The sequence below is a fragment of the Hylobates moloch genome, unplaced genomic scaffold (assembly GCF_009828535.3).
Source record: "Hylobates moloch isolate HMO894 unplaced genomic scaffold, HMol_V3 SCAFFOLD_7, whole genome shotgun sequence".
NCBI classification, from domain to species: Eukaryota; Metazoa; Chordata; class Mammalia; order Primates; family Hylobatidae; genus Hylobates; species Hylobates moloch.
Window position 1 is genome coordinate 100,835,574 of NW_026652282.1, and position 7,406 is coordinate 100,842,979.

Sequence of the window (7,406 nt, forward strand, 5' to 3'; positions counted from 1 at the left end):
TTTTGTGCCTCAGCCTCCCCAGTAGCTGGAACTACAGGCGTGCATCATCACACACAGCTAATTTTTGTCTTTTTTGGTAGAGACAGGGTTCCACCATGTTGCCTAGGCTGGTCTCAAACTCCTGGCCTCAAGTGATCCACCCACTTTGGCCTCCCAAAGTGCTGGGATTACAGGTGTGAGCCACAGTGCTCGGCCATATATGGCTTTTTAAGTCTCCCCCACCCTCAGCCTCCAGAGAGCAGACAGACAGGAACGTTCTGGCCTAGCAGACACAGCCCTGTGATATTTTTGATTCCAGTTATTACTGTGGAGATGGTTGCAGCTTTCCAGGCAGACGGAAGCACGCCAGCTGCCCCATCTACAGACACCGCCCTCCACAAATAGCTTCTCATACCCTGAGGATTGCAATATAATAAAACGGCTGCCCTTGGGAACTCCCACAGCCTTCCCAGGATACACACCGTTGGCCAGCCCCAACCGCCGGTCCACCCCTGGAAGAAGGACTTCTCGGAAAGCCTGGTGGTAGAAGGATTTCCTTCTAGGTAGCTGCTGTGCAGCCAGTAACCAGGGCTGCTCTCAGGGAGGATGGCTCCACCTTTCACTGTGCGGGCCGTAGCCAGCTCTGCTCCTGTGGAACCTACTGACCTCTTGTGGGCAGAGTGTAAATGTACTGCAGCTGGACAGCCTCAGAGGGTGCGGGCTTCAGCCAGCTCCTCAGTTTGATTTGTCTCTGACAGTGCTGGAGTGTGCTGGTCTCTTGACCTCGCTGCGCCTTGGTTTCCTCACCTGTACAATGGGGAATAAACAAAGATCCCTGTCCTACTTGAAAACATGAGAAAATACCTTTTTTTTTTTTGAGACAGAGTCTCGCTCTGTCGTCCAGGCTGGAGTGCAGTGGCACGATCTTGGCTCACCGCAACCTCCGCCTCCCAGGTTCAAGCGATTCTCCTGCCTCAGCCTCCTGAGTAGCTGGGATTACAGGCACATGCCACCACGCCTGGCTAATTTTTGTATTTTTAGTGGAGACGGGGATTCACCATGTTGGTCAGGCTGGTTTCAAACTCCTGACTTCGTGATCCACCCGCCTCGGCCTCCCAAAGTGCTGGGATTACAGGTGTGAGCCACCGTGCCTGGCCGAGAAAAGGCTTTAATTGCGGGGAAATATATGGGTAAATTCAAGATGCCAAGGTCCCAGGTGGGCACTCACAAAATTGCAGTACCTGACCAGAATGATTAGATATTATCCAACAGTGCTCATTAACCTTTTTAAGTCTGCAGCACACACAGAAAATGGTATTTGTCTTGCACAAAGAAGGAGGCCTCTTGTGGCTAGAGCTGCCCCAGGCCCAGCCCAGCTACCCCAAAGGCTGAGAGCAGCAACATCTCAGGATTCCTGGAATCTTTTTGCAGCACGTGGGGTTGACAGATGTGACTGTATTATACAAGCAGTTGCAGAAGCAGTGAGCATTGTCAGGATTCTCATTGTCAGGATTCTCCTCTTTCCATATAAGTCAGTTAGCAAAACGTTTGGGTGGGTGGCCCTGCCTCTTAGACACCCACAGAGTCCATAGATACAGGTAGGAACCGTCATTGCACAGTTGGGCAAGGGTCTTATATGCCTGGCCCAGGCACAAGGCAGGGTTCCATAGGCTCTGGATCCTTTGTGCTTCTTTCGTAATGCAGAGAAATTAAGAAATCACAGCAGATTGCATTTTGGGATAATCTGGGTCTGTCAGATACCAAGGAGCCTCCTGTCTCCCCTCAAACCTTGTTTTCTTTTCTCCTGCTGTCTACTTGCACTTCATTGACTCATTCGTCCAACAAGCACTTAATGAGCGGCAACCAAGCGCCAAACCCCATGCCAGGTCGTGGGATTACAGGATGAAACTGTTGCCTTCAAGGAACTCAGTCTCATAGAAAGAAAGACACAGAAAGAGAGGCACTGGGTAGGCTGCAAGAGGTCCAGTGGAGCTCTGTAAACAGGAGAGGAAGTGCGAGGGCCTAAGTCAACCTCAGAGAGTCAGGGACACTTGTAAAGACACCGGAAGATTAAATAAGGGGTGGGGGAGGGAAGAGTAACCAGTGAGGAACAAGGCAGCTTTGCAGAGAGAAGAACATGTGCAAAGGAGGCCCCAAGACATGACAGAATGAAGCATGTTCAAAGCACTTCAAGTAGCCCAGTTGTGCTAGAATATAAAGTGCTAGATGGGGCAGGGACGATGGAATCAGGCAGGCAAGGGCCACATGAGAGGGGTGCCAATGAAGGGGTTTTTATTCAATACTTCATCATTTATTAAATCGTTCAGCCACAGGCACGGTGGCTTACGCCTGTAAGCCCAGCACTTTGGGAGGCTGAGGTGAGTGGATCGTCTGAGGCCAGGAGTTTGAGAGCAGCCTGGCCAACATGGGGAAACGCCTCTCTACAAAAATTAGCCAGGCGTGGTGGTAGGCTCCTGTCGTCCCAGCTACTCAGGTGGCTGAAGCATGTGAATCGCTTGAACCCAGGAGACGGAGGTTGCAGTGAGCCGAGATCGCACCACTGCACTCCAGCCTGGGCAACACAGTGAGACTCTGTCTCAAAAATAAATAAATAGATAGATAAATAAATAAAGGCAATAGGGGGCCACTGGGGCATCTTAAACAGAAGAGTGCCATGATCCAAATTACATTTTTTTTTTTTGAGATGGAGTCTTGCTATGTTGCTCAGGTCAGCCTTGGCCTTCTGGGCTCAAGAGATCCTCCTGCCTCAGCCTCCTGAGTAGCTGGAACTACAGGCACGTGCCACCAAATTACTTTGGTTGTTGGGAAGTAAGTAATAAGGGAGAGAGATTGTGCTGAGAGAAATCTGTTTTCTCGCTTGAGTAACCAGATACATAGTAGCATTCACTGAATCCGGGAACACAGGGAGGACCCAGTTTGAAGCAGGGAGTGGAGACAACAGCCATTGTGAATACACTGGGTTTGAGATACCTGTAAGACATGAACGTAGGGGTGTCTAATAGTCACTTGGATATAAAAGTGTTTCATGGGTAGGCACAGTGGCTCACACCTGTAATCCCAGTGCATTGGGAGGCAGAGCGGGGAGGATTGCTTGAAGCCAGCAATTTGAGGCTGTAGTGGGCAATGATCACACCATTACACTCCAGTCTCTGCGCTCCAACCTGGGAGACAGAGCAAGACCCTGTCTCAAATAAATAAATAAATAAATAAATAATTAAAGTAAAATAAAAAAATAAAGTGGGAGAGGGCCAGATGCAGTGGCTCACGCCTGTAATCCCAGCACTTGGGGAGGCCCAGGAGGGTGGATCACTTGAGGTCAGGAGTTCGAGACCAGCCTGGCCAACATGGTGAAACCCCATCTCTACCAAAAAATACAAAAATTAGCCAGGTGTGGTGATGGACACGTAGTCCCAGCTACTCAGGGGGCTGAGGCAGGAGAAGCACTTGAACCCTGGAGGCGGAGGCTGCAATGAGCCAAGATTGCGCCACTGCACTCCAGCCAGGACAATAGAGTGAGAGGAAAGGAAAGGAAGAAAGAAAGAAGGAAAGAAGGAAAGAAAGGAAAGAAGAAAGAAGAAAGAAAGAAAGAAGGAGGAAAGGGGGGGGAGGAAGGGAGGAAGGCAGGAAGGAAGGAAGGAAGCAAGGAAGGAAGGAAGGAAAGAAAAGAAAGTGAGAGAGGGCCAAGTGTCCTAGAAATGAAGGGAAGAGGGGATGGCCATTGGAGCCACACTCACATAGAAGTCAAATAAGACAGGGCTGAAAAAGGAGAACCATTTCAGCAGTGATGGAGACCGAAGCAAGACCACAGTGGGCTTCTTCAAGAAGCTTAGACTGTGAAGGGGAGGAAAGAATGAAAGCTAGAAGTAGGTTCTGTGTCAAAGGAGGTTTTTGTTGAAGGCATTAGTTCAAATTTACATGCTGAGGAGGAGAGATGGAGAAAGAGGGAAAGGTTGAGGCTGCAGGAAAGACAGAAGGTAAGTAATAGAGCAAAGTCCAAGGGGAAGTGAGGAGGACTGAAATGAACACATGGGGGAGGTGGGTGTCAGCCTGGGGCAGGAGGAGGGAGTTAGGGGAGGGGGGAGGGTGGTGCAGGTTGGATTTGCTGAGAAGACTCTGAGATGGAGATTAGCATGCAGGAGGTTTCTTAGGGAGTGCTCTTGGGAGCATCACGCGTGGAAAGGAAGGAATGGAAGCAGGATCGGAGAAAGGAGACATTGGGCTGCAGTGCAGATTCAACAAAGGCCTCAGCCAGACCTATGGGAAGCTCTGAAGCTAAGAGTGGAGACAAGGGGGCCAGGCCTTTATATCCCCACATCAGTCATTCATTGGACACAGGCTGCCCTGGGAAGGAGGCATGCCCTTGGGCAAAGTGGGTCTCTTCAGCTGAGGGCTGTCTACTGTTAGGCACCGAGTCTTTCTGTTGTGAAGATCAGGGAAGCACATTGCAGTGTCTCCTACAGAGAGGAAGGGGGCGCTATTGCATTTGAGTTGAATCTGCAGCCCAGTTGGTATGAGGCTGAAGTTCACGCTGTTGGCTTGAATTTTGCTCGGTGAAAATGGAAACCAATCTTTCTGATGAAAAGGGGGCTAGCTGGGGCTGGGGGCTACAGGAGAGTGAAATGATGATGAAATGGCTGCTTCAGGACACTGAAGATGCGCTGACCAGGGACATACAATAGGATTGCCAAGCGATGTTAGGCTCTTAGTTGAAACTAAAAAAATCATTTTAGCAGGCCCAAACAGTGCCGCGATTTCAAGGCTCTGTCATTCTTGGTCACTTGGATATCTGTCCCTCCTCTTGTGGATTTTGTTAGTTTTTATGAGGAAATGTCTATATTATTTAGAGAGGAATATTTTGTGAGACCGTGTTCCTAAATTCTGCAACTTTTTACCTAAACTACTTCTTGAACCAGGCCTAAATTCAAGGCCTTCAGTATATAATTATAATTTTCGCTACAACAATCGTTGCTGATGCTAATGATGACAGTCTTGCTAGTGGCAAACAAAACTGTGTGGATATTAAAATATTATAGAAAACGACTTCAGGCCTGACAATAAAGAAGATAAACACTTGTCTACAAGTAGATGAATAAAAATCAGGATTAAATCTAATTAGCAGGCAAATACAAAATGTAGAAAATCACAAAGGAAAACGAAATTTGAAGCTTCAAGGAAAAAAAACACTGCTATAATAACGAAATATAGAACAGGTGGTTCATCAGGTACTGGAGTGACAATAGACAAGTATACCGTCCAATTAAACAGTTGGCTTTTAAAATCCATACAGGAATTATGTGGATGATCATTCAAAAACAATGTCTCACTGTTCCGTGAAGAAAGGGTCCCCCACATGAGGGGGAGCAGTTATAATGACAATTCACTAGGCCTAAAGTGTAGGCTAGGTAACCAACTGTGCCTTGCTCACGAAACCAGCTTGTTATTCCAGAGTAACTGAGCAAGCAACAACCACGTTCATAGTAGCAGTAGCAATACGGTTCTTTCGTTTTGTTTTTTTGAGACGGAGTTTCACTCTTGCCGCCCAGGCTGGAGTGCAATGGTGCGATTTCGGCTCACTGCAACCTCCACCTCCTGGGTTCAAGTGATTCTTGTGCCTCAGCCTTCCGAGAAGCCGGGATTACAGGCGCCTGCCACCACACCCAGCTACTTTTTGTATTTTTAGTAGAGACGGGGTTTCACCATGTTGGCCGGGCTGGTCACGAACTCCTCAGGTGATCTGCCTGCCTCAGCCTCCCAAAGTGCTGGGATTACAGGCATAAGCCACCACGCCCGGCCAGCAATACAGTTCTTAGGGGAAAAAAAAATGCAATGTCCAGTTCAAGAATAAAATCGACATTCATGATGGGACCTCACTCGGCCTCCCTGTACAGATTTGTCACCGAACTTACATTTCAACAAAGGCTTTGGTGCCCAAGAGACTCCAATTGTAGAAATTTTAGGACATAAAGGATGGAAGACAGCCGGGCGCGGTGGCTCACGCTTGTAATCCCAGCACTCTGGGAGGCCGAGGCGGGCGGATCACGAGGTCAGGAGATCGAGACCACGGTGAAACCCCGTCTCTACCAAAAATACAAAAAATTAGCCGGGCGTGGTGGCGGGCGCCTGTAGTCCCAGCTACTCGGAGAGGCTGAGGCAGGAGAATGGCGTGAACCCGGGAGGCGGAGGTTGCAGTGAGCCGAGATCACGCCACTGCACTCCAGCCTGGGCGACAGAGCAAGACTCCGTCTCAAAAAAAAAAAAAAAAAAAAAAGGATGGAAGACCTATAGGGAAACTCTTTAGGAGGAATTAACCAGATGTACCTTAAAATCACTCCAGGGCCGGGTGCGGTGGCTCACGCCTTAATTCCAGCACTTTGGGAGGCCGACATGGGTGGATCACTTGAGGCCAGGAGTTCGAGACCAGCCTGGCCAACATGGCGAAACTCCATCTCTATTAAAAATACAAAAATTAGCCAGGCGTGGTGGTGCACCCCTGTAATCCCAGCTACTTGGGAGGCTGAGGCGGGAGAATCGCTTGAACCCAGGAGGCAGAGGTTGCAGTGAGTCAAAATCATGCTACTCATTAGGAGATATACCTAATGTAAATGACGAGTTAATGGGTGCAGCACACCAACATGGCACATGTATACATATGTAACAAACCTGCAAGCTGTGCACATGTACCCTAGAACTTAAAGTATAATAAAAAAAAAAAATCATGCTACTGCACTCCAGCCTGGACTACAGAGTGAGACTCTGTCTCAAAAAAAAAAAAAAAAAAATCACTCTAGATATGAGGGGAGTCGGTACTCTTTCCGGCCCAACTTTAGAAAAGAGCTGGAGATACCCACAGCCTCCAAGGGTGGAACACTCCCAGCAAGTATAATCTTACAGCTCTTTTCCACCAGCCTGCCTGACCACTAGGCACTAATCCCAGGAGCTCCAACTACTGTTCCCCAATCCTATACCCCCTAATCTCAGAAAGACACACACGCACTGTCAACTTAAATAACAGAAAGAGACTCTCTAATAGAAAATGACATTTATTCGGGAATAAGGCATTGCAATGGGAATAATAATGCCATAGTAAACTATGTGCATATTCAGGGAGGTAAAAGAAGACAAAGGCTTTTAAATGAAAAATGGGCTAGGCATGATGGCTCACGCCTGTAATCCCAACACTTTGGGAGGCCGAGGCGGGCAGATCACGTGAGGTCAGGAGTTCGAGACCAGCCTGACCAACATGGAGAAACCCTGTCTCTACTAAAAATACAAAATTAGCCGGGCATGGTGGTGCACGCCTGTAATCTCAGCTACTCGAGAGGCTGAGGCAGGAGAATCGCTTGAACCTGGGAGGCAGAGGTTGCAGTGAGCTGAGGTCATGCCATTGCACTCCAGCCTGGGCAACA

The 7,406-nt window shown here is 48.6% G+C and overlaps 1 protein-coding gene across 1 annotated transcript in view; it reads right to left on the bottom strand.

Moving 5' to 3' along the window:
- Positions 1–241: 241 nt before the first annotated feature.
- Positions 242–7,406, bottom strand: part of STEEP1 (STING1 ER exit protein 1) — a 56,445-nt gene continuing 49,280 nt past the window's right edge. The window contains exon 8 of the transcript XR_004370562.2: positions 242–786. The gene's annotated coding sequence lies outside the window, so the exon portion shown is untranslated. The remainder of the gene's footprint in view (positions 787–7,406) is intronic.